Consider the following 25,460-nt stretch of genomic DNA (forward strand, 5'->3'; position numbering starts at 1 on the left):
TCCCAAGTTTACAAAATGCCACACGGCAGTGGGTGACAGGGAGAGGCAGGGGGGGGGGGGCAGAAGTTGACAGCAAAAGGCAGGGGGGGGAAGAGGTTGATAGTGAGGTGACAGGGGTAAAAGCACAATGTCATGCGTGGTGTGGAGAAAAGAGGGCATGTGCCTTGGTGGGGGCAGGACCACAGCAGTCTCTGCTCTGACTGTAATAGGGGCCTATGTGTTTTCCTCAGTTCGGAACTCAGTAAGGCAGACTCTGGCAGTGCCAGTTACACCGGTTGTTGGCTGCCTTTAATTCACAGACAGTAGTGAATCAGAAAAAATGTACAGCTGTCTGTTAATTAGAGGCAGTGTGTGGCTGTGATTATCAGCACTGCTAGGTTACAGGACTCCTATATGAGTCTTGCACACACAAGGTCAGCCTTGCCTGCCTAATGTAAGGAGCAGGTCCCTCAGGCAGTGGGGTCCACCCTGCTCTCTGTACTGGGCGCTTCATCCAACATTGCTCAAAATGGTCTGCAGGGGGCCAGGGGATAACTCATTGCTGGTCTGGGCAGCAGTGGGCCCCTTAGTCCTTAGGGGCCCCAGTGTAATGCACTTGCTGCACCAACAAAAATGTAAACTAACTGCAAACACTCCCCACACAATGGGAGCACAATAGGAAGTATTCATCCATGTTTGATCACATTCAAGCGTATTTTTGGCCTACAGAGTGAATCGTAAACAAGGATGTCTGACAGAGTTCAGAGCAGATACGGCATGATATGACTAAACACAATTGATTAGACTATCGGAATACACGATACAGTGGGGCCCACTGGGGGTTTCCCCTCTACCCCTGTGGGCCAGTCCAACCCTGGATATACATGTCATTATTGCTGTTTATTTGACTTACTCTGTAGTGGCTTTTACTGTATATTTTCCTCCTGTCAGTTTAGGGTAAGTCCACATGAGAAGGTTAAATTGTCTACAGGCTAAATGGGAACATATTTTACTGATTGGTTAACAAATACAGAACACTGATGTGAAAATAAAGAAGGGAACATTAGGTATGGGCTATATGTATATAACGGCGTTACTGGGGTTGGTGATACCCAGTGTGTCGCATAAACCCCCTGCGTAAGCTGAAACATCTCATGCCCAAAAAGAGGGTCTGGTGTTGGAGGAAGGGGTGTGATCTAGAGGGGAGGGGTGTGGCATTGCAGGATGTACCATTTTCGTCACTCTGGGTGTGTGCCTTGCACTCCCAGAGATGCTGGGCTTCCCTCAGAGACTCTTCCTGCACTGCACTGTCTCTGTACGCAGAGACAGAATAATGACACAGTGGAGCACCCAGCACCTTGTCACTGATGAGGAGCCATCATATTGGTGTCATTCCCTGGATGACACTGGGTGCAGTCTGCACCCCCCTAGTGACGCCAGTGAATGTATGTACAGTGCTTTTGCAAATCAAATTTCTATGTAACTTGTAAATAGGATGTGAATACATGTTAAAAGAAACCATCACTAATTAAACAATTGGTTAATAAATGTTTAAAAAGTATATTTTATTCCCTTTAATGCTCATTATTAATTGGTATCAGCATCACAATGAATCTTAATTATACAGACTTAGTCAACATGTTGCACTCTTGTGTACACAGAGAACAAGGAAGCATGAAATTAACTTGGGAGAGGAATAACACTCTGATCTATATATGAAATGTTAAGTAATTAACACCATGGTTGAGTTGTAAATTTTAAATTAATTTTTCTGCAAAACATCTTAATTGGCTTCCAGAAATGTTGGCCAAATCTGCACGGAACTGAAAGGAGGTAAATGCCATTTAGTTCGGCTAATCGCCTGCTGAATAAGTAGAACTCCCATCATGCACTCCGGGGCTTGCCTGACCATAATCATATTGGTAAGTGAATACAGATTTTGGCTCTCCATGCCTGTCATGTAGCGCTATAACTGCCATCATTGTCTCTGAGGCAATGTACAATGTACACATCTAGGATTATTCACCTCTATGACTAGCTTTTCCAGTATCGCCAGACTGCCCCTCTGCTTGTCTCTGAGGTGGCCAGTGCTATAAAAGTGCTATACTATATTGTCTGAACATTTTGGTCAGGCAAAGTGGTTCTATTTTATTATGCATGTTCATTTCTTATATGAACAAATTATATAAATAAATGTATTTTTGTAAAATTTCTAACAATAAATGTTGCATTAATCTTGTCTGAGGGTGAGCTGTTGTTTGACTTAAAGCATCTGCCCAGGGCCAGCCCCTGGCAATGGCAGCCTAGCAGCTTGCCTAGGATGACTGTCACATAGCCTCCAAGAAGTGCTAGTGGGCCCGCCCTGAACCAGTCGTGGCTATAATCACCATCTCTGTACTCTGAGCACTGGGGTGAGGGCAGAGCTGCCTGATGACTCTGCAGATCTTTCAGCCAGTGAACCAAGGAATCTGAAGCAAGTTGAACTGTCTGTTACTGTCACTTGCTAAGAGATCCGAGAAGACATCAGGCAGCCCCACCCTACTAGGGTGAATCTATATTCCCTTTACTGAAAGGACCTGGATGTGACGTCTAGTGAGGGCGGAAGTGCTTTTATGCCCTTAAAGCATTTTCATCTTTTTCTAAATCTAGTTTTTGTAAGTTTTTTCTTGTTATTTGGCTTATATTGTACCCTTGTGGGCTCGCTTCCCTCGCCACAGGTATCTGTTCCCAATGGATGATGACATTACACCAGTACCTGACAGGAAGGGGATCTAGGCCTACCCACTCCACTAGTCAACCCTGCAGCCCCTGCGTCATCAGCAGCAGCCAGAAGAGATCGTGCTCTGGTCACTGTGGCTGCCTCTGGGAGATATAGTTCTATGATCAAATGTGATAGGCAACAGCCTATAGTACAGGGAATACAAGTCCCAGGTTACCTTATGTGGGTTATTTCCCTGCACATACCACTAGGATAGAGGTCTGCGCTTAGAGGCATCAGGAGAACAGGAGCCTGTGCGAAGATCACCTCCTACAGAAGGCTAGTTGGTACTCAGCTGCAGCATGGTGGCACAACTATCACTGCCATAGACTGGCATGGGGGCTGGCTGCAGGCTACATATCATGCAGGTTTGGGTAGATGTAGCACCAGAGAGATGGAAACACATGCCACAAGGTTATGCCCATTCAGTGAGGCCACACACCCTTTTCACGATCGCAGGGAGGGGTGCATCAGCCAAAATCTTGGCTTGGGCACCAAATTCATCAGGGGCAGCCTAGCATCTGAACACACAATAAGATTAACCCTTTGTGTTTGCATACATGGTGAGCAATCACTTCTCACTTCAGATCAGTGTATCAGTTTTTTATTTTTTTGTAACTACTGTATTTTTCTATTCATAACAGTGGCAATTAAACATTAGACCTGAATAAGATACTATAATAAGAGATATATTGAAAAGTAACATGCGTATGTAAGAACAGTGGGAAGGATAGGCTTCCACATGCAGGTGCATGGAATTTAAGTATACAAAGGTGGATTCTGGTATTAGCATAAACTAATAAACTAGCATCCACGGTCATACAGAAGCACAGATGCACTGCCTCGGATTCAGGCCCACAGTCTCTGCCTTAGTAATCTGATATGGTAAAAAATATCAAGACATAGTACCACTGTCACTAAATGTATATTTCTAGAAAATATGACACGGGGCCTAATTCTGAGTTGATTGCAGCAGCAAGTTTGTTAGCAGTTGGGCAAAACCATGTCCACTGCAGGGGGGACAGATATAACATGTGCAGAAAGAGTTAGACTTGGGTGTGGTGTGTTCAAACTGAAATCTAAATTGCAGTGTAAAAATAAAGCAGCCAGTATTTACCCTGCACAGAAACGAAATAACCCACCCAAATCTAACTCTCTCTGCACATGTTATATTCTGCCCCCCCTCCCCCCTGCAGTGCACATGGGCCCTCATTCCGAGTTGTTCGCTCGTTCTTTTTCATCGCATCGCAGTGAAAATCCGCTTAGTACGCATGCGCAAAGTTCGCACTGCGACTGCGCCAAGTAACTTTACTATGAAGAAAGTATTTTTACTCACGGCTTTTTCTTCGCTCCGGCGATCGTAATGTGATTGACAGGAAATGGGTGTTACTGGGCGGAAACACGGCGTTTCAGGGGCGTGTGGCTGAAAACGCTACCGTTTCCGGAAAAAACGCAGGAGTGGCCGGAGAAACGGTGGGAGTGCCTGGGCGAACGCTGGGTGTGTTTGTGACGTCAACCAGGAACGACAAGCACTGAACTGATCGCACAGGCAGAGTAAGTCTGGAGCTACTCTGAAACTGCTAAGTAGTTAGTAATCGCAATATTGCGAATACATCGGTCGCAATTTTAAGAAGCTAAGATTCACTCCCAGTAGGCGGCGGCTTAGCGTGTGTAACTCTGCTAAATTCGCCTTGCGACCGATCAACTCGGAATGAGGGCCTTGGTTTTGCCCAATTGCTAACAAACTTGCTGCTGCGATAATCTCAGAATTACCTCCACAATACACAGAGATAAAAAATAAATTATAAATAAGCATTAGTTTTAAATGAAACCACAAAAGTTTTTCTAAAAATATTAATAATAATAATAATAATAATAATAATAATAATAACATTAAAAAAAAATATTATTTTTTTAAATAAGTTATTTACCCATACAATCCACTGTGAGAGCTGTGGGAAGAGGTCGTGACATTAGATGTTAAGCTCAGACTGGACGTGTCAAAAGTAGATGCGGAAGTCGTTTGAGTAGTGGTGGCAGCTGTCCAGCTGCCTCACAGTCATATGTGAGGATGAAACAGGGAATTGTTTTACTTATTTAATTTACAGTTTAAAAAATATAAACATACAATGGTAACCTAGTTTTTCCTACAGTCTGTCTTCATTCAATTTTAAAGAACAATATTAAAATTATTGTACGTTTTGCTGCAGTTCTAAACTAATTTTCGTCCTTGGAATCTATGTTTAGTATTGTAAGGTCCATGCATCTGTCAGGTCAAATTTACATTGGTTTCCTTTTAAACTATCTGGTATGAGCACTTAGCATTAAAGACTGGTTGCCATACATTTGTATATCCATCAACTGTCACTAGCTTTGAAGCACTACAGTACTTTTTGAATCAAAGAAAACCAAATAATTAAACTTAATGCTACCTTAAGCTTGGAGTTTAGAAAATGAAACACTTTGAAACTGAAGGGAAAGACTGAAAGGTAACTAAAGGAGAGACTTGTTTTCATAAAGGGGGATAGCTCCACTGAATAGTCTCCAGCAGTGGCTATATTGACCAGTAGGTAGTTTTCCGCTCACAAATTCTAGTCAAAACAAAGATACACAGAGTCAAATAGTCCAAGGAAGATGCATTGCAACTTTGGAAATACTGCTGACAGTGATAAGGCACTCATTTATTCTCATCAAGTATTACACTTCAGAAGTATTTTGCTAAATAAAAAAAGACCAATGCCATGTACACAAATGTGAAAGCAATGGGTCTAGGCTATTATACATTTGATCAAGTTTGGGTGACTGAATTTTTCAGAAGCAGTCATATAGTAATTGCAATGTACCTGGTGAACAACTTACCTTGAATCAGACATTTTATACTGTAGGTCAAACCAGCAATCAAGGATTTGTCAAAAGTATAGAAATCAAACAATGGGACAGGTAGCACAGATTTAAATGCCTGGGATTGGTACTACAACCATATGCTTTGTGTGGTTATGTGTGCTTGAGCACCCCAATATTTGTGCTGCCACTATCCAAGTCTATGCATGCCATTTTTCAGTTACATTGGGTGACACCAGAGGTGGATTGGCCATAGGGCTCACCAGAAAGATTTCGGGAATGCCGACGTATCTGTGGGACCTGTTTTGAGTGTTGTCATGTTGCACCACCCCGAACATGACAGGCAGCCCACTGCACTCATTACACTGCATTGTCTCCATCCATTCTGTTTTTCTATCTGCATTATAGCAACTCTGCCATCCAGTGATGCTGCCATGGTTACGCGGTATGTTGCCCATGCTGGGTCACTTCTATACAATTTTATAGGGTCACTTTTAGTTCCCAATCTGCCCCTGGTCACAAAAAAGACCATCTTTTTGTATGGGCTCAATGGGCACTTGCCCAAGGGCCCCAGAAGTCTAATGGCCCTAGGTGGATAGATGAGGGTCCCTTCTTTCCATGGGTACCAGATTTTTGAAAATCGGCCCTGGGGAACCGGAGATATCCGACTTCAAAGCAATGGTCCCCATCTGAGCCATTAATTGCTCTTCCCAGTCAGATATCTCGGGTTCTGTCTGACTTAAAGTTTTTCTGTGCTCTCTATGCTCTTTTTGTGCTTTCTATGCTCCAAAAGCTGTGACTCTTCCCTTTCAGTGGACACTGGCAGAACCAAAGATATCAGCCTTCCTGCAGCCAGTCCCTGCTCCAGCTCCTCATGCCTGGTATTCAGTTTCATATGCTCGATGGTGGATTGCTTTGGCTACTGAACTCTGATCCCTAAGTCCCCAGTACCCCCTAAAAGGTAGTACTCTTAAGTCCACTCCACTATCCACCCCTCTCCTGTGAATTTAACACCCCCTAACACCCTGTACCATGTACTGGTGCCCCTTCATTCCCAGTGCCCCCTTTTACAGTTTAGTGTTCTCCGTACCACCCTATCTCCCACCATCTGTGCAGTAAAAGAGTAATTAGCATAAACTTCTGCTCCAGGTATTACATGCTGAGCGGATGATAGAACACCCTCTACTGACCACAGGACATCAAAGCCACCCTCCGCCCATACCGCTGGAGGATGGGTAGGGGCCCCAGTGCATTGCTTTGCCCAGGGGCCTACACTGCTGATAAGACAGCCCTGGGCACAACTGCAGTAAAAGACACAAGGAAGGCCGCAACTGCATAGAATCAGACTCTAATAGGAGGGATCCCGCCCCCCTCAACAGACCCCACCCCCATTAGGGCTGCTTTCAAAAATTTCCTGGGCTTATTTTCCATCCCAATCCACCTCTGATAGGCACCCCTACTTATTTTGAAACTTAGCTCTGACTGCTACAATAGTCAGGGTCAGAAGATGCTATCAGATTGTGGATGGTAAGTACAACTCAGGAGCACACCTGTATATCTCACAGCAAGGGTCAAATAAATTAAGCCTTCTTGAGCATCAAGTATTAAGTATCTAATGTCATCCTGAAGCACAAGAATGCACGCACTCCCATCTGAGCCCAAATGTAGACACATACACAGGAATCAGTACACATGTCAAAAGTTGAGCATTCTTGGAAGTTTATACCAAAAGTGTGTACATTCAGGGTCGGACTGGCCCACAGGGGTACCAGGGAAACCACTGGTAGGCCCCACTGCCTGAGGGCCCACTCCTTCCTCTAGGGATCAGGTTCAGGACTGTGCACTTGTATTATACATGGTAGATATGCTGCATTACACTGCACTAAACTATTGTGTATTTCAAGCCTCAGTGGAGGCTGGCCACACCCCCTTTGTAGGTTGCCACACCCCTAAGTATGGGCCCCTATCACTGCATTCCCCCGGTGAGCCCATCATGCCCCAGTCCGACACTGTGTACATTCACATTTGCATATTCAGTCACACTGCCAGTAACTGTAACATGTGCTACATATGCACTGTAAATATTGTACTCAGTAATACTCACTGAAAGAAAAATGCCCAGGAGACAGCAAGCATTGTACTTATCCCACAAATACCTTCCAATTTGCTCATCATATAGTGTCAATGAAATTGACAGTCGCATTTTTATAACTGCATATCTATCTCAGTGTGTTCTAATCACGGTACTTTACTTAGACATGCCATATAATAATGGATACACATCTTTATATTTAAAAATACATCAGGTACTTTTCCTGTTTTTCTTACTTTTATATGGATAATGAAAAGTTAATGTGACTTTGTGTCAGTCAATTTTCATAATTTTTTCCTATAGTACTAGGAAGTAATTAGAAGGGAATGTAATGAATAGAGTGTCTGTTTTCTCTAGGTTGTGGGTATGATATTAATTTGCCCATAAACCCAGACTGAGGGTCTGATTCATGATTGTAAGTAAAGCAAAAAAAGCAATCAACTGGGCAAAACCATGTTGCACTGCAGGTGCGGTAGATGAGACATATATAGAGTGATTTAAATTTAGGTGGGTTATATTTTGTCTGTGCAAGGTAAATACGGGCTGCTTTTGTATGTAGCCCACAAATACTAGACAGCTTATTTTTACACTGCAATTTAGATTTCAATTTGAGCACACCTCTAAATCTAAATCTATCGAGTACACATCTAAATCTACCTGCACATGTTACATCTGCCCCACCTGCAGTGCAACACGGCTTTGCCCAGTTGCTTGCTTTTGTGTTTTACGTACAAACATGAATCAGGCTCTGAGCACAAACCAGCACTGCAAGGAGAGTAGTGTGGGATGTGCTGCAGCGCCGTGCACCGTTTGCTGTCCTCCATGACGCGGCATCTGAGTCCCCAAGGTGGCGGGGCAATTGCCTCCAAGTGGTTCCACCCACCCTAACAGTGCTTGGGGCATTGGTTAATGCCAGCCATGGTTGAGCACACAGGGGGATTGGGCAGCAGCGGAATTAGGGGCTCAGCAGCACAGAGTGCATGGCTGCCAGGTTATGGTGCTGGTACAATGGACATTTTATTTAAAGAAAAAACTGGTCAACTGGGGACAGCAGCATGCACATCTTACAATATATGCACACACTCCCAGGAATCTTTCTGCGCATCCAAAAATGTTATACCGATAACTATAAAATAACGCATATAACCCAAAGCAGGTGCCATGATTGTACTTAGCCAAGCCTCCTCCCGAGGACTGATATTTACACATATTGATCAATCTCAACTTAAATAAAGACCTATTATGTAACTAATACGTTCCAGACCGATCAGGCTAAAAAAAAAATATAGTGCAAATATAAAAGTTTGTAATTATTTTATCAAGTGACCTCAATCAATATTTACCTTTGTTAATCAATTTGGGTCAATAAATTCTTTCAAGGAGAAAACGTCTGTAAAATTTAATTGCGCTATATAAGGAAAATGTAAAAGGTTACATTCTATAATAGAATATAACATTTTACAGTATACAGGTTGAGTATCCCTTATCCAAAATGCTTGGGACCGGAAGAATTTTGGATATCGGATTTTTCCGTATTTTGGAATAATTGCATACCATAATGAGTTATCATGGCGATGGGACCCAAGTCTAAGCACAGAATGCATTTATGTATCATATACACCTTATACACACAGCCTGAATGTCATTTTAGCCAATATATTTAATAACTTTGTGCATTAAACAAAGTGTGTGTACATTCACACAATTCATTTATGTTTCATACACACCTTATACACACAGCCTGAAGGTCATTTAATACAATATTTTTAATAACTTTGTGTATTAAACAAAGTTTGTGGACATTGAGCAATCAAAAAACAAAGGTTTCACTATTTCACTCTCACTAAAAAAATTCCGTAATTCGGAATATTCCGTATTTCGGAATATTTGGATATGGGATACTCAACCTGTATATGAAAAATAAATAGAAACATAGAATGTGACGGCAGATAAGAACCACTTGGCCCATCTAGTCTGCCCATTTTTTTAATCCTTTAGGCAATCTCAACCCTTTTTGAACCTTCTTTGTAAGGATATTCATATGCCTATCCCAAGCATGTTTAAATTTCCCTACAGTTTTAGCCTCTACCACCTCTGATGGGAGGCTATTCCACTTATCCACTACCCTTTCTGTGAAGTAATTTTTCCTTCAATTTCATACAGTCATGTCTCAAATTGTTATAAAGTATTTAAATTAAATGTCATAATGAAATGTTGTAGAGTAGATTTGACTTCTACCATATTGTTTCATCAAGTATGGGTTACTTTGGATCACACTCTTAAGGGGTGTAGTATGGTATGCCGGCGGTTGGGCTCCCGGCGACTAGCATACCGGCGCTGGGAGCCCGACCGCCGGCTTACCGACAGTGTGGCAAGCGCAAATGAGCCCCTTGCGGGCTCGCTGCGCTCGCCATGCTGCGGGCACGGTGGCGCGCTACGTGCGGGCACGGTGGCGCGCTACGTGCGGGCACGGTGGCGCGCTACGTGCGGGCACGGTGGCGCGCTACGTGCGGGCACGGTGGCGCGCTACGTGCGGGCACGGTGGCGCGCTACGTGCGGGCACGGTGGCGCGCTACGTGCGGGCACGGTGGCGCGCTACGTGCGCCACGCTATTTTATTCTCCCTCCAGGGGGTCGTGGACCCCCACGAGGGAGAATAAGTGTCGGTATGCCGGCTGTCGGTATGCCGGCTGTCGGGATTCCGGCGCTTGGATACTGTGCGCCGGGATCCTGACAGCCGGCATACTGAAGACCACCCCTCTTAAGGGAAGCTCGAACAGAAATACAGTACGTGTTAAATGCCCTAATCACAGGTGCAGCGAACGTGTTAATACATAGCTGTGGGAACTTATCCTGGATTCTGTGGTCTTACATGCATTAGCGGGTAATTTAACGCGCAAGGAAAAGGGGTTGCAATTGAATAGTCCCCAGCATTAAAGCCCGAGGCTTCCACCATTTTCCCACATCTAATTGAATCCGGACCCTAGACTGCCTGAAGTAATATAGTGGTCAGACTACAAGTAGATTTTAGATGTAGAAGATTTTGATGCAATATCTAATGAATGCAGCAGGGCATGATGCAGACACTCCTGGTAGCATCACAATATCTTCTCGTATTAACATGTACTGTAACATATAGGGACATATTCAATTAGCCGCAGGTTTGTAGGAGTGCCTGGGGCTATTCAATTACAGACAGCAGTAAACTCACACCCTCCTGAGCCCTGATGTGGGCAGATGCGATTTTTGTGCTACTGTAGATTTCCGGACCTACAAAAGAAGTTTTATATCGGAGTGGAGGTTTTACATTGAATCTCTGGAAGCCAAGATCTAACAAGATGTTTTGAAAATATTTGAGTCTACAATACTGGTATCTGTATAGACAGAGATCACTACACTATTCCGACATCTGTGTATTACCTAGAGATACGGTTCGGGCATTTAACCCCAGGCTTGTTCTTGTTACCTCTGCTCTCTCCTCCACACCCCCCATGCTTCACATTATACCGTTACCTTTACCCAACAAATCCTTTGTTTTCTGGTTTTCTATTAATGTGTACTGGGGGGTTTTCTGGGTGGGAGAGTTACTCATGTTGTACGCCAAGCCGACAGACATTTGCTGCTCTGTGCTGTTGTTTCATTGTTATTGTATATTATTGTGAGATTTGCTTTATTATAGAACATCTTCTCTACATAATGATTGTATTAACTTGTATCAGATTGTAATACTGCATTAGAATTTATTCTTCCTGTGTGCAAGCTATCATTTATGGAGCCTCATTTATTTTATGTTTTTCTTCTATTGAAAACTAATAAAAAGAATTGGAAAAAAAAAAATTTGGGAAATCAGAGCAAGTACAAGAACTGTAAGAGTGATATATAATAAATTAAGCACAACAGTACAGATCCAAAGCATCTACAAGGGTAATGCTATAAAATGACAGAGCAGAGAGCTGACAGTACGAGGGCTGTTTAATATTCCTGCTGAAAATACCTGTGACACTGTCGGTAGCAATTAGACAGCTAACCAAACTGTCTCTATCTTAAGTATCACGACTTGACATTATTGTCCTATTAAATATAAATCTGCATATCAAACACTTCACTGTTTCAATCATTCATACTAATTAAAATCTACACATGACTTGTAGCACAATTTATATTTGTGAGGACCGTGAGTAGAACAGACAGACTGAGAACTGCCTGTGATGCCAAACATCAGCATGTAAATACTTTATACAGCGCCTCTTCATAGGGAAGAAGCAGCAGGATGAGCCAGTAGCAGCAGCGCAATGTGACTCATCACCTAACATGCAGCGGTGAGGAGGACTGCAGGCTGCTGGCTAAATTGGGATTTGATTGTAGCACTAAACAGAACAACATTGATGCTTTTTTTGGGATCTGTTTGATTGAGAGATTTATGTTAAAATGTATTATTTGTTAACTTTTATTCATACCGTGTAGCTTTAATTTAATAGTGCTTAAACTGAGAGATCTAGAACTAATTTTAGCTTTACATAAGAAAATATTACTTGACTCATTTACAGATTAATGTATATTTATGAATAAGGGTACGCAGGGAACTAGAGTATTGATATATTTTAACGTACAGTATGCCTCATAGTGGGCATCAACCGTTGCAGGTACCTCGAGCGTCAGTTCAAGCTTAATCCTACTTTATTACATATGATTTATTTATCAGTATTTAATTTACTAAAGGGACAAAAATCAAATATCATTGTAATAAATATTATCCTTCAGGTCTGCGTATTTCCTCTGTGGGAAACTCTGTGGGTGTTCTCTGGAACAGGCGATGTTTCCCTACAGCAAGGCAGGAGCTGATCCAAATGGGATCCGGTCTGAAGATCGACACTGTCTAGGTGGACAAGGTTTAGGTTGACCACTATAGGTCGACAGTTACTAGGTCGACAGGGTTTCTAGGTCGACATGTGCTAGGTCGACAGGTCAAAAGGTCGACATGAGTTTTTCACATTTTTTTTTCTTTTTTTGAACTTTTTCATACTTAACGATCCACGTGGACTACGATTGGAATGGTAATCTGTGCCGAGCGCAGCGGTAGAAGAGCGAGGCACCTTGCCCAAAGCATGGAGGGCAAAGCGAGCCATGCGAGGGGACACGGTGCACTAATTGGGGTTCCCGGTCACTCTACGAAGAAAACAACACAAAAAAACCTCATGTCGACCTTTTGACCTGTCGACCTAGCACATGTCGACCTAGAAACCCTGTCAACCTTCCAACCCTGTCGACCTAGTGACTGTCGATCTATAGTGGTCGACCTAAACATTGTCGACTTAGACACTGTCGATCTAATGATCCACACCCGATCCAAATGACAGGATGAGGATCATAGAGTAAAGGCAAGCATTACCGTTAACGTACTGTAAGAAAAGGAAAGAGGCTTCCACTCTCATACTGTACCATGGTATATAGTAATAACTCTGCATTGTCCATTTGTAGTCTTCAGTGGTATAGCAGTTATTGCCAATTGCTACTCCTGGATTGAACTTTTTTTTCCTTAATATTGTATCTATCACAACTGAGGGCTGGTGTTGGTGTAAGGCTACCTTAGTTGTAGGGGCTGGTGTAAAGGTGAATCTGGGTGGCTGAATAGGACTCTTAGACATAGAGGACTTCTACCACCAATGCCCAAAGATGTGACCACGACAACAAAGATAAAATGAAGACTTATTTTTTCAAACACAGTTCTGGTGGTACACCGGCAGTTGCACAGTATGATATGAGAAATAGTTAAAAACAGTACATAATTCCACAACAATAGCAGTTGTAACTTTCCCCTAGATGTGGTATCCGTACAAGACTAGCTTGGGAAATAAGGAGATGGTCAGTCCTTACCAACACCTGGATGCTGTAGAATAAATGAGAGCTGGAACTGGTCAGCAGATGGAGTACAGAGGTTGAACGTACTGCAGAATGAATGGTATTTGTAAACTGCCGGTTTTGCCGGCTGAAATGGATGTTTGAAGAACTGTGAAGAAATGAAGATCCGGATGTAACGGATAATGAGGTTGAATAGTACTGTAGATGATAGAGATCGTAGACTTGAGAAATAGATGACTTGATACTGTAAATATCCAGAACACCGATGGCGGAGCACCAATGATAATAGGTAGCTGAACACCACTAGAAGCCCACTGCTGGAAGCTGGTGTTTTATGAAGCACTGCCGACTGCAGAATACACTGGAAATGCTATGAAGTCAGACTGGCACCGCAGGGTGGTGATTGGTGCAGGTCTCTATAGAACTGGAGACTTCAGGAGCTGGAATACCTGGAACACAGGTGCTTCCCATTGGTCCAAATGTATCACATGCACACAAATTAAAGGGGAAACTCTCTATTTACACTGTTTTAAATATGAAAACATAATTGAAGTGATATTTTGTTTGTTATTTTTTTGTGCGATTATGCAATTCATTGCAGCAGAGCACCATGTCGAACTTTTTTGCAAAATGATACAAAAAATATGCATCTTAAATAAAACATTTTATTAAAAAAAAAAGCATTCTGTCATGGATTGGGTGGCAATATGTGTCTCTTTATTAGATACTTTATTAACACATACTGGTATCTTATACAGCAACCATCCCTCTGGCATTTGTCCAACAAGAAACTCAGAGAGCAGAGACAGGATGCACTTGGTGATGACAACCAAAGCACTGACGATTTCCTGGTGTAAGATCAGTCTCTTTATACCCTCAGCAGTGCAGGGATTGGATCAGCACTCAGGCTGAGCTCAGCAGGACTATGGATTGGTAGAAACAGTATGCCATGATCAGAACCAACATGGCTGCGCCCATACTGATTCTTGGAGGGAAACCCAGCTTGTAGTTCTATATGGAACTTTCACAGTAATGGTGGCAGCGGCCGCAGAACCAAGAGAATGTCACAACTGCACAGTATGCTCCCGGCGCCAGCGGCAAAAGCTACAGCGGGTGAGAAGCGCCGCACAGAGCCGTAGCACTTAAGATAGTGATCGCGGCAAGTGGCCACGGCTGACAGATGACGCCAGGAGATCTGTCCTCACGCTGGGAGTGCAGTAAAGGCGGCAGAGGCTGCAACCGTCAGTGAATGCTATGCAGAGCCGCCCCAATGCTGAGATGAGAGTCTGGTAATGGCGGCGGAGGTCGTGATGAGCCAGAGACACCATGCCATATAAGAGTTCCCTGTAACGGCACCTACATACTAATAAGGAGAAAATATGAAGTAAGGACATTAATGACATGACTGAGACCCGGCCCTGGAACACTGAGCCAGCCTCAGGAGACACCTGAAAGGTAGAAAATAATGTCCAGTAGTCCGGATCGTGACAGTATCTTCTTAATTACTGCACGCTTCAGTTTGTTTTACATTTAACTTTTTTCTATTTTCTCTAAAATGTACAATGTCTGTGTAGTTCCAGAATGCGTCATGCTAGCCCAGGGGTGGGCAATTATTTCAGCTAGGGGGCCGCTTAACACTTCCAGCGAATATTCGACGGCCACACACAAAATACTCAAAAAGAGATCCCTTTTTACACATTACGGCAGACAGCGTGCCCTTTTTACACATTACGGCAGACAGCGTCCCCCTTTTTACACATTACGACAGACAGCGTCCCCTTTTTACACATTACGGCAGACAGCGCCCCCGTTTTTACACATTACGGCAGACAGGGCCCCCGTTTTTACACATTACGGCAGACAGTCCCTACCCCCCTTTCCCCCCCCCCCTCCCCTAAACCCATATTGCAGTTTTTAACTCCCCTCCCTCCCCACCCCTAAACCTATATAGAAGCTTAAGCAGTGATCCAGGGGCTGGCTGGACAGGGGGTTTACCTGTTTGTCACAGTGGCAGACAATCCCCGCTGTCCGATGATCTGCGCTGCTGCCGGCCGGAGTCACTGCTGATGTGGCCTCTCCTGCTCCCGCTCGATGCCCGCCGCTTCTTCTCCTCACTGGCCGCCGCTGCTGCGCATTGCAGTGCCCGCCCCCCGTGCCGCCCAGCGCATGATAACAGAGGAAATCCCGGTCAGCTGACCCTGTGACGTGACCGGGATTTCCTCAGCGGCGCCGCGTCTGAGAGCAGTGCAATGACAAGCGACATGTCGGGCCGCTTGTCATTGCACTCTGGTGGGGCACAGCGGGCCAGGCAGGATCGGTCTGCGGGCCGCATCCGGCCCGCGGGCCGCCTGTTGCCCACCCCTATGCTAGCCTATGCACACGTACTAAGGCTGCTGCGTGTGCGCAGATGGCAAATACAAGGCCTTCAGAGTGATCACAGGCATAGCGATCAGCTCTGAATAAGGCCCTTAGTACTCAAATAAGTGATATAATCCAGGTGCTAGGTGCCGTTGAAGGCTGTGGGGAGTAGATCAGGGGTTCCCAAACACAGTCCTCAAGGCATACTAACATTCCAGGTTTTAATGATAGCACAGGAGACTTAATTAGTACCTCAGTTATTTTGAACCATCTGTGCTTAAGCATGGATATCACTAAAAGGAGTAGATGAGTGTGTACATGAAGGGAGGAAAAGCACATTAGTGAAGAGGGCCCTGCTTGTGAGAGATTACATTCTAAAGAGAACACAAATGCTGAATTTTTGGCAAAATAAAGTACCTTACTCTGCACCTGCATTTAAATTACATAAAATGTCAAGATTTCAAATGTAATGGATATTTCCTGTCCCACCAGGGGGCATATTTACTACAATAGAAAATATTTGGGAAGGACTTTCTTAATCTTCCAAATCGATTGAAATCGATTCCTTTTGGTGTTTCTAAACTTTTTGAAATTTGTCTTATTTACTAAAAATCGATTTTGCATTTGATTTTCAAATCGAATTTGATTTTGATTCATGTTTGGAAGGGATTTAGAATTGAATGTATGAAATCCCTTCCTAAATCAAACCTCTAATCCCCATTGAAATCCCCAGGAAAATCGAATGTAAAATCGAACAGAACACTCTTATTGCTTCCCATTGGTCCAAATGTATCACATGCACACAAATTAAAGGGGAAACTCCCTCTTTACACTGTTTTAAATATGAAAACATAATTGAAGTGATATTTTGTTTGTTATTTTTTTGTGCAATTATGCAATTCACGACAGCAGAGCACAATGTCGAACTTTTTTGCAAATGATACAAAAAATATGCATTTTAAATAAAACATTTTATTAAAAAAAAACATTCTGTCATGGATTGGGTGGCAATATGTGTCTCTTTATTAGATACTTTATTAACACATACTGGTATCTTACACAGCAACCATCCCTCTGGCATTTGTCCAACAAGATTTTTGACAGACAGGGATGAATTGCCAGTTACATCACTCATGTTTTTGGTAAATTTGAATGTATTCAATCTATTGCATAATAAAAAAAATTATGTCTGTAAGTATAAATATGTGCTCTATTCAACTCATGAAGCTGCTGATGGTGCTCAGATTGATCCTCCAGGATTTTCTCAGTCAGGTGGTGTTTTGCATTGTGTAGGTAGGTGCACAACATACCATAACCTTGGGCATCAATTTTTGCTACTTCCACTCTGCCCTATGTGTTTTTTGGTACTTAAAAAGTCATCACTATCAATTTCCTATCTTTACAGTGGGTTTAGAAGTCAAAATCGAATGTCCAAAATCATTCTAAACAGTTGGAGATATGAGGTTTGATTTTGAGGTCGATTTCAAAGCAAACTTTAGTAAATTTGGGGAATTCATGTTGTTCTATGGGAAAACATAGATGTTTTTCAGAAATTTTATTTCTATTGGTATATGAGTTGAATCTGCCTTCAGAATCGATTTGACATTCGATTTGGGCTTTAGTAAATCTGTTCAACCCAAATCTAATGGATATCGAATTGAAACAGAATGCTAAATCCCTTAAATCATCAAAATCGAACTTTAGTAAATTTTGCCACAAGGCAAGCCAGGAGAAACTCCTGGGGAGGATAATGGTCTACTTTATTTATTTCTCATGCTCATAGTTGCACCAGGGGAGTCAGAATAAGCCCCCAGGAATAATGCTGCACTAAATCACTAAAAATACTATTGAGCAGGAGAATGTAAAGCACTATTGCCGTTGGCTCAGTATAGTAACACAACTCTTTGCACAATGTCACAATACATAACAAGGAATTGCAGCCTATTACTGGCTATAACTTTTTTCCCCAGCATTTTATTTTAGTAACTTGTCAGAAGCCATATTGTGATATGTGATGAGTGGAGATATGCACTAGCAGTTTTACTGCTATATATTAGAGGGACATCATTATCTTTTTTAATATATATATATATATATATATATTTATTTTCTTTTATGATAAACCAAGCTACAAATACACTCTGTAACATATTACATGGAAATCTGCTTGACCTTCAGTGGCCACTTTTCTACTAACTATAAAAATTATCTCCATGAAATGTCAAGGACAAAGTAAAGAAAGCTCTTTTGAAGCCATGAAGCTATATATCATATATAATTATGTGACAGCAGCAACAAGTGTCAGGTAGAGTTAGAATATTATTAAAGCAAATGCAAAGCATTATTCAGTAGCTGCTCATGTTGGGAAATCATATCCGTCAAACACTAGTAGCAACAAGATTTTCTATAATACTAGTATATTGGTGGATATTATCTTATGGCTGACAATGATTGATGATAGCCAGACTCAGACTTTAATTTTAAAGAGAGGTAGGGTTTTGGCAATAGGAGGGGGCGAGATATTCCACCATCCAGCCACCGAAATAAATAAAATGGAATACCGTAAATCTACAGTATACTTATAATAAAGTTGTAAGGGATGTGTCAGTGCATAGACATTGTTTTGAGAAATATACTCCTTGGGAATGTGTATGTACTATGGAGACAAAAAAAACTTTGCAGAATTTTTGGTTGCCTGTTTGTCTTGTTGTTCAGGCATCACGCAGAAACTACTGGATGAATTTGGATCGCGTTTTCACTATTGGATAGCTTAGCGACCTAGAAATAAACTAAAGTCTGTATTGTCTCAATGTGACATCAAGGTGATGAGAAATAAATTAAAAATCAGACGGTTGACACTCGCGTTCAGTGTGCAGGCCCGTCAAGCCAAAAATGACTATATGTATATAAATATAATTCTTTGGGACCAATATACTTCTAGGGACTGTTTATGAGCTATGGAGACAAAAACATGTTTTATCGGAATTTGCACAGGCTCCTCATATCCAAAATGACATGTATGTATATATATATATATATATATATATATATATATATACATATACTGCTCAAAAAAATAAAGGGAACACTTAAACAACACAATGTAACTCCAAGTCAATCACACTTCTGTGAAATCAAACTGTCCACTGAGGAAGCAACACTGATTGACAATCAATTTCACATGCTGTTGTGCAAATGGAATAGACAACAGGTGGAAATTATAGGCAATTAGCAAGACACCCCCAATAAAGGAGTTGTTCTGCAGGTGGTGACCACAGACCACTTCTCAGCTCCTATGCTTTCTGGCTGATGTTTTTGTCACTTTTGAAAGCTGGCGGTGCTGTCACTCTAGTGGTAGCATGATATGGAGTATACAACCCACACAAGTGGCTCAGGTAGTGCAGCTCATCCAGGATGGCACATCAATGCGAGCTGTGGCAAGAAGCTTTGCTGTGTCTGTCAGCGTAGTGTCCAGAGCATGGAGGCGCTACCAGGAGACAGGACAGTACATCAGGAGACATGGAGGAGGCCGTAGGAGGGCAACAACCCAGCAGCAGGACCGCTACCTCCGCCTTTGTGCAAGGAGGAACAGGAGGAGCACTGCCAGAGCCCTGCAAATTGACCTCCAGCAAGCCACAAATGTGCATGTGTCTACTCAAACGATCAGAAACAGACTCCATGAGGGTGGTATGAGGGCCAAACGTCCACAGGTGGGGGTTGTGCTTACAGCCCAACACCGTGCAGGACGTTTGGCATTTGCCAGAGAACACCAAGATTGGCAAATTCGCCACTGGCGCCCTGTGCTCTTCACAGATGAAAGCAGGTTCTCACTGAGCACATGTGACAGACGTGATAGAGTCTGGAGACGCCAAGGAGAAAGTTCTGCTGCCTGCAACATCCTCCAGCATGACCGGTTTGGCAGTGGGTCAGTAATGGTGTGGGGTGGCATTTCTTTGGGGGGCCGCACAGCCCTCCATGTGCTTGCCAGAGGTAGCCTGACTGCCATTAGGTACCAAGATGAGATCCTCAGACCCCTTGTAAGACCATATGCTGGTGCGGTTGGCCCTGGGTTTCTCCTAATGCAAGACAATGGTAGACCTCATGTGGCTGGAGTGTGTCAGCAGTTCCTGCAAGACGAAGGCATTGATGCTATGGACTGGCCCACCCGTTCCCCAGACCTGAATCCAATTGAGCACATCTGGGACATCATGTCTCGCTTGCACCACAGACTGTCCAGGAGTTGGCGGATGCTTTAGTCCAGGTCTGGGAGGAGATCCCTCAGGAGACCATCCGCCACCTCATCAGGAGCATGCCCAGGCGTTGTAGGGAGGTCATACAGGCACGTGGAGGCCACACACACTACTGAGCCTCATTTTGACTTGTTTTAAGGACATTACATCAAAGTTGGATCAGCCTGTAGTGTGTTTTTTCACTTTAATTTTGAGTGTGACTCCAAATCCAGACCTCCATGGGTTAATAAATTTGATTTCCATTGATAGTTCTTGTGTGATTTTGTTGTCAGCGCATGCAACTATGTAAAGAACAAAGTATTTAATAAGAATATTTCATTTGGGGGGCGTGGCCTAGCTGGCATCAGGGAAGGTCGGGTCTCTGTACAGCTCCAGCCAGCCAAATCCAATATTCATATTCCTATCCAGAATCTGGGAGCCCACCTGTAGGAATACCATCCCCTCACCCTGCAATACTAGCCTGCATCCGGGGGTCGAAGCTGCGGAATCGGGGGGGCCCTGTGTTGCCCCCTGCGGATTGCGGCCTACCTCCGTCTCAGAAGCCGGGGCCTCGATTTTACAACGGACCCGCCGGCCCGCTGGACCCGATACGGAAGCTCTGCAGACTCTCTCCCCCACCTGAGGGACACCCTCTGACATCAGGCAGCCTGCTCATCGAGCGCTGGCCGGCGAGGGAGACCAGGAAACAGGCGGCCTGCGGGAGCTGGAGGCCAGGCCGCGTGTGGCTGGCGGCCGGCGGCCATCTTGCGGTTGGCGCCGCACTAACCCTGAGCCAGGCCTCACTAATTCCAGGCTCCATCAGGCGCTTACCTTCCAACCCCAGCCTCACATATCCCCCCACATGAAAGACCTTCCCCCTCGCTGATGAGGACTGACGGCCGGGGGACCTTCGGAGGGACCAGGCCTCACTGCCAGGCGGCGGCCATCTTGCGACTGGCACAGTGTTCACTGACCGGCGGCCATCTTGCGATTGGCACAATCCTCACTACATGGCTGGTAATAGCCATGACCACGGCTCCCTCTTGTGGCGACTTCTAAATTAGACACCCTGCAGCCACTATACAACTAATCTCATCACTTCACCTATTCTCATATCTCCTGTTCGGTGGCTAAAGAGGTATCATTATATCACACCTTATAATAACAGGTGTGATACTTTACAGGCCCGATCGCCACCTGCCGCGCCTGGGAATTACAGACTCATAGCGGTGGACGCCTAGCTCCCGCTACCTCACCCCGAGCCTTTTGACATACACATCACGCCGCTGCGGTGCTCTGCGGTACCACACTCTGACGCCTCTGCAACGTTGCTACCGGCAACCCTGATCCGCAACCCCCTGACATGCCTGCTATCTTTATAGCAATGTAACTTTCCAGTACCCTCCCAACGCTGATGTGACCCTCATTAAATCACCCTCTGCGCCCTACATTGCTTCTACTCTACATATTTAATTCCAGTGACCTCATATGGAAAAGTTCCTGGTATCCACCCCAATGTCCTCGACTGGTCCTATTTCAGGCGCACGCGAAGACACGTCCCGCAGGAATTCATCTGACTCCGATTGCTCCACCACTCGATCCCGATCCCAAAGAAAACGTACTGGCGCCTCAACTACCAAACAACCCAAAATGAAACCCACCGACATCGCTGCGGTTCTCGGACCTCTGCTAGACGAAAAACTGGCGGGCATTAAAGAAGCCATTGACTCCACCTTAGCCCAGCTGACGCATCATAGCAACCGTTTAGATGAAGTCGAGCAGAGGGTCTCAACATTGGAAGACGATCTTCAAGCCGCACAGTCTACCATAAAGACCCAAACCACAGAAATCAAAAGCCTCACTGAAAAACTTGATGACCTGGAGAATCGGAGCCGTCGAAACAACCTGCGGGTGGTGGGCATCCCGGAGTCGGTGAGAGGCCACGCACTGCTAGACCTCCTATCCAACTGGCTACCCGACAAATTAGGTATGGATCTTCAGGGCTCACCATTAGCCATTGAAAGGGCACACAGGATTGGCCCTGAACGCAGAGAATCCGCGGGACGCCCTAGACCTGTTATTCTACGGATTTTAAACTACGCGGATAAAGCTAAGCTCTTAGACCACTACCGGCAGTCAGCGAACCTCCTCTATAAGGGAGAAAGGCTGCTCATCTTCCAGGACTTCTCTACTCATGTCGCCAACAAGCGCAGAGAGTTCGCACCGATATGCAAGCGACTGTTTGAAGAAAATGTCAAGTTTTCATTGTTATATCCTGCCCGCCTTCGGGTCTTCGTCAATGGAAAACCGTGCTTCTTCGACGATCCGATGGCGGCAAAGACCCATTTTGCACACCCTGACACTTGACTGTCCACTCTTACTTACAGCTTGCATACCTTCACGATTACTTTCATCTATAGGTCACTCAGTGTTCGGGATATGATCAAGGCATGCTAATCATGCATGCTGGAGGCTCTGCCTCCCATTGTTGTATATCTGTTAGTTTGATATTTTTGTATGTTTATATGTCTGTTTGTTTTGCCTGCTGGGATAATGTGTCTCGATCCTCCATAGCTTGGCCCCTCCTTGCTCACTGGGACGGGGGGGGGGGGGCACCGTTTTACCTGTACAATTTTGATATTCTATTCTCCGTCTACGGGGGTAGGATAGCATGGCTAATCATGCTGTTTCCCAAACCTCAACCCCGGTGACAACCCCACTTTTAGACTTTAATATAGTTTCCTGGAACGTGGAGGGTCTAAATAGCCCCATTAAGCGCAAGAAGGTGGTTGCTCATCTCTCTCGCTTGTCCCCTCAAGTAGTGTTCCTGCAAGAAACACACTGGGAGCATAACTCCCCTATCTCCTTGAGAGCCCCTTGGATTGGAGAATGCGTGTCTGCTCCTTACACCAATAAAACCAGAGGTGTGGCCATCCTCTTTCATAAGAATCTCCAATTCTCCATTCTCAAAAAGTATATCGACCCTGAGGGCAGATTTATATTTTTAGATGCCTCAATCGACAATGTGATATATACCTTTCTAAACGTGTATGCACCTACTGGATCTAACAATCTCTTTTTTGCAGATATTCTCCAAAGAGTTTTATCCTGGGGCTGCCAGAACTTAATCCTAGGGGGTGACTTCAACACGGTCGTTGATCCATCCATGGACAGATCGGGGGTAAGTACCAAAAAACCCGGGCCCTCCTCTACTCTGCTTTCCTCATTTTGTTCTCAACTAACCTTATTAGACCCCTGGCGTCCACATAACCCCCTTCAACGAGATTATTCTTTCTATTCCCACCCACATTCTACTCACTCTCGCATTGACTATCTATTTTTATCCAAACATCTCTTTTCTAAAGTTACCCACACCTCAATTAAAGACATCATTATTTCGGACCACGCCCCCATTACCCTGTCCCTACATCTGTCCCTACCTCAGAACATATCTAAATGTTGGAGATTCCCAGCTTATCTCACACATTCAGAGGACTTCTTATTACACCTTAAACACACCTGGCAGAATTATACTACTGACAACCTAGATCAAGAGCCTAACACTCCACTTTTTTGGGGAGCCTCTAAAGCAGTCCTCCGTGGCCATATCATCTCCTACGTCAATTCTAAGCGCAAGAAATTTAACATAAAATTACAAGAACTCAGCGCGGCTCTCACACTTGCATACCGCACATACAAACAAAGCGATAGCCCTACTCACAAGGAGGCGTACCTCATGGCAAAACAAATCTATGATACCTTTCTCACCGAACAGGCCCAGATCAGCTATGATTACGGCAGGAATAGGTTTCATAGGTGGGGGAATAAATCCGGCAAGCTCCTGGCCAACCTGGTTAGGGGGCCCCGAAACAAAACATGGGTTGACTCGTTGCACAGCTCTGGAAGTGTTCTTTCTGATCCCACTGACATCTGCTCGGCTTTCATGCGCTTCTATAAGTCTCTATATACTGCCGACGTTGATAACTCAACTGACGGTCAATTATTCCTAGATGAGGCGCAGTTACCGAAGCTGGAATTAGAGGAGAGGGAATCATTGGATGCTCCCATAACTGAGGAGGAGGTGCGGGCCACCATTAAGTCCCTCCCCAATGGAAAGAGCCCTGGCCCTGACGGCTTCAGCGCTGAATTTTACAAGGTGCTAGATGCCGACATACTCCCCATCTTAACACGATTATATAACCATATACTAACAACAGGGGAGACTCCCCTTCGTTTCAATGAAGCCAAACTCATAGTGCTAGCAAAACCCGGTAAAGATCCTACTCAGGTTGGGTCATACCGCCCCATCTCACTCCTCAATCAAGATTTTAAAATCTTGACTAAAATCATAGCTAACAGGTTGCAAGCATACTTACCCCAACTCATCTCACCTGCACAGATGGGATTCGTCAAAGGTAGACAATCCACACGGGGAGTGAGGGCGGCCCTAACTGCGATATCCTACACCCGCCTTAATCAGGCCAAAAATAACATCATTATAAATTTAGACGCAGAGAAGGCATTTGATAAAATTGCCTGGCCTCACCTATCTCGAGTGCTCGCCCACCAGGGATTTGGCACAGTGTTTTGCAACCTGGTGCAAACCCTATATACCAACCCAGTGGCGCAGGTCTTAGTCAATAATGTGACATCTTCATTTTTCACGTTGGAAAGAGGCACTAGGCAAGGATGCCCTTTATCTCCCCTCCTTTTTGATTTGGCGTTGGAACCCCTTATACGCCATATTCTGTCACACAAGAACTATAAGGGCATTGCTGTGGGAACACAGGAATTAAGGGCGGTGGCATTTGCAGACGACCTCCTCCTTTTTATGTCAGATCCTCACCATACAATCCTGCAGTTAATTGCCATGATTGATCGCTTCTCCTCCTTCGCAGGGTTTACCATCAATTACAGTAAGTCAGAAGCGTTGGCCATATATGGACAGGCGAGACTGGATTGGGGAACCACCTTTCCCTTTAAATGGGCAAATACACATATTACCTTTCTAGGCGTTGCACTCCCTGCTCAACCATGCCACCTATATAGACTTAATATTACCCCAGTCCTACATAAGATTAGAACCGAACTTGGCCTCTGGCAATCCCTCCCCCTTAATATGCTAGGGAGATGTAATTTATTCAAGATGGCCAGCTTCCCAAAGCTCCTCTATGTTTTACAGATGACCCCCCTATTGTTATCTAAATCAGACCTATCCTCTTTGAACGCCTCTATCTCCAAATACATCTGGGCTGGCAAACGCCCGAGGATTAGCATGAAAAAATTAACCCAGACGGTACCTGGAGGGGGAATCAATCTACCTGATATTAAACGATACAATCTTG

Source organism: Pseudophryne corroboree, chromosome 1 (genome assembly GCF_028390025.1).
Source record: "Pseudophryne corroboree isolate aPseCor3 chromosome 1, aPseCor3.hap2, whole genome shotgun sequence".
In the NCBI taxonomy this organism is placed as follows: domain Eukaryota; kingdom Metazoa; phylum Chordata; class Amphibia; order Anura; family Myobatrachidae; genus Pseudophryne; species Pseudophryne corroboree.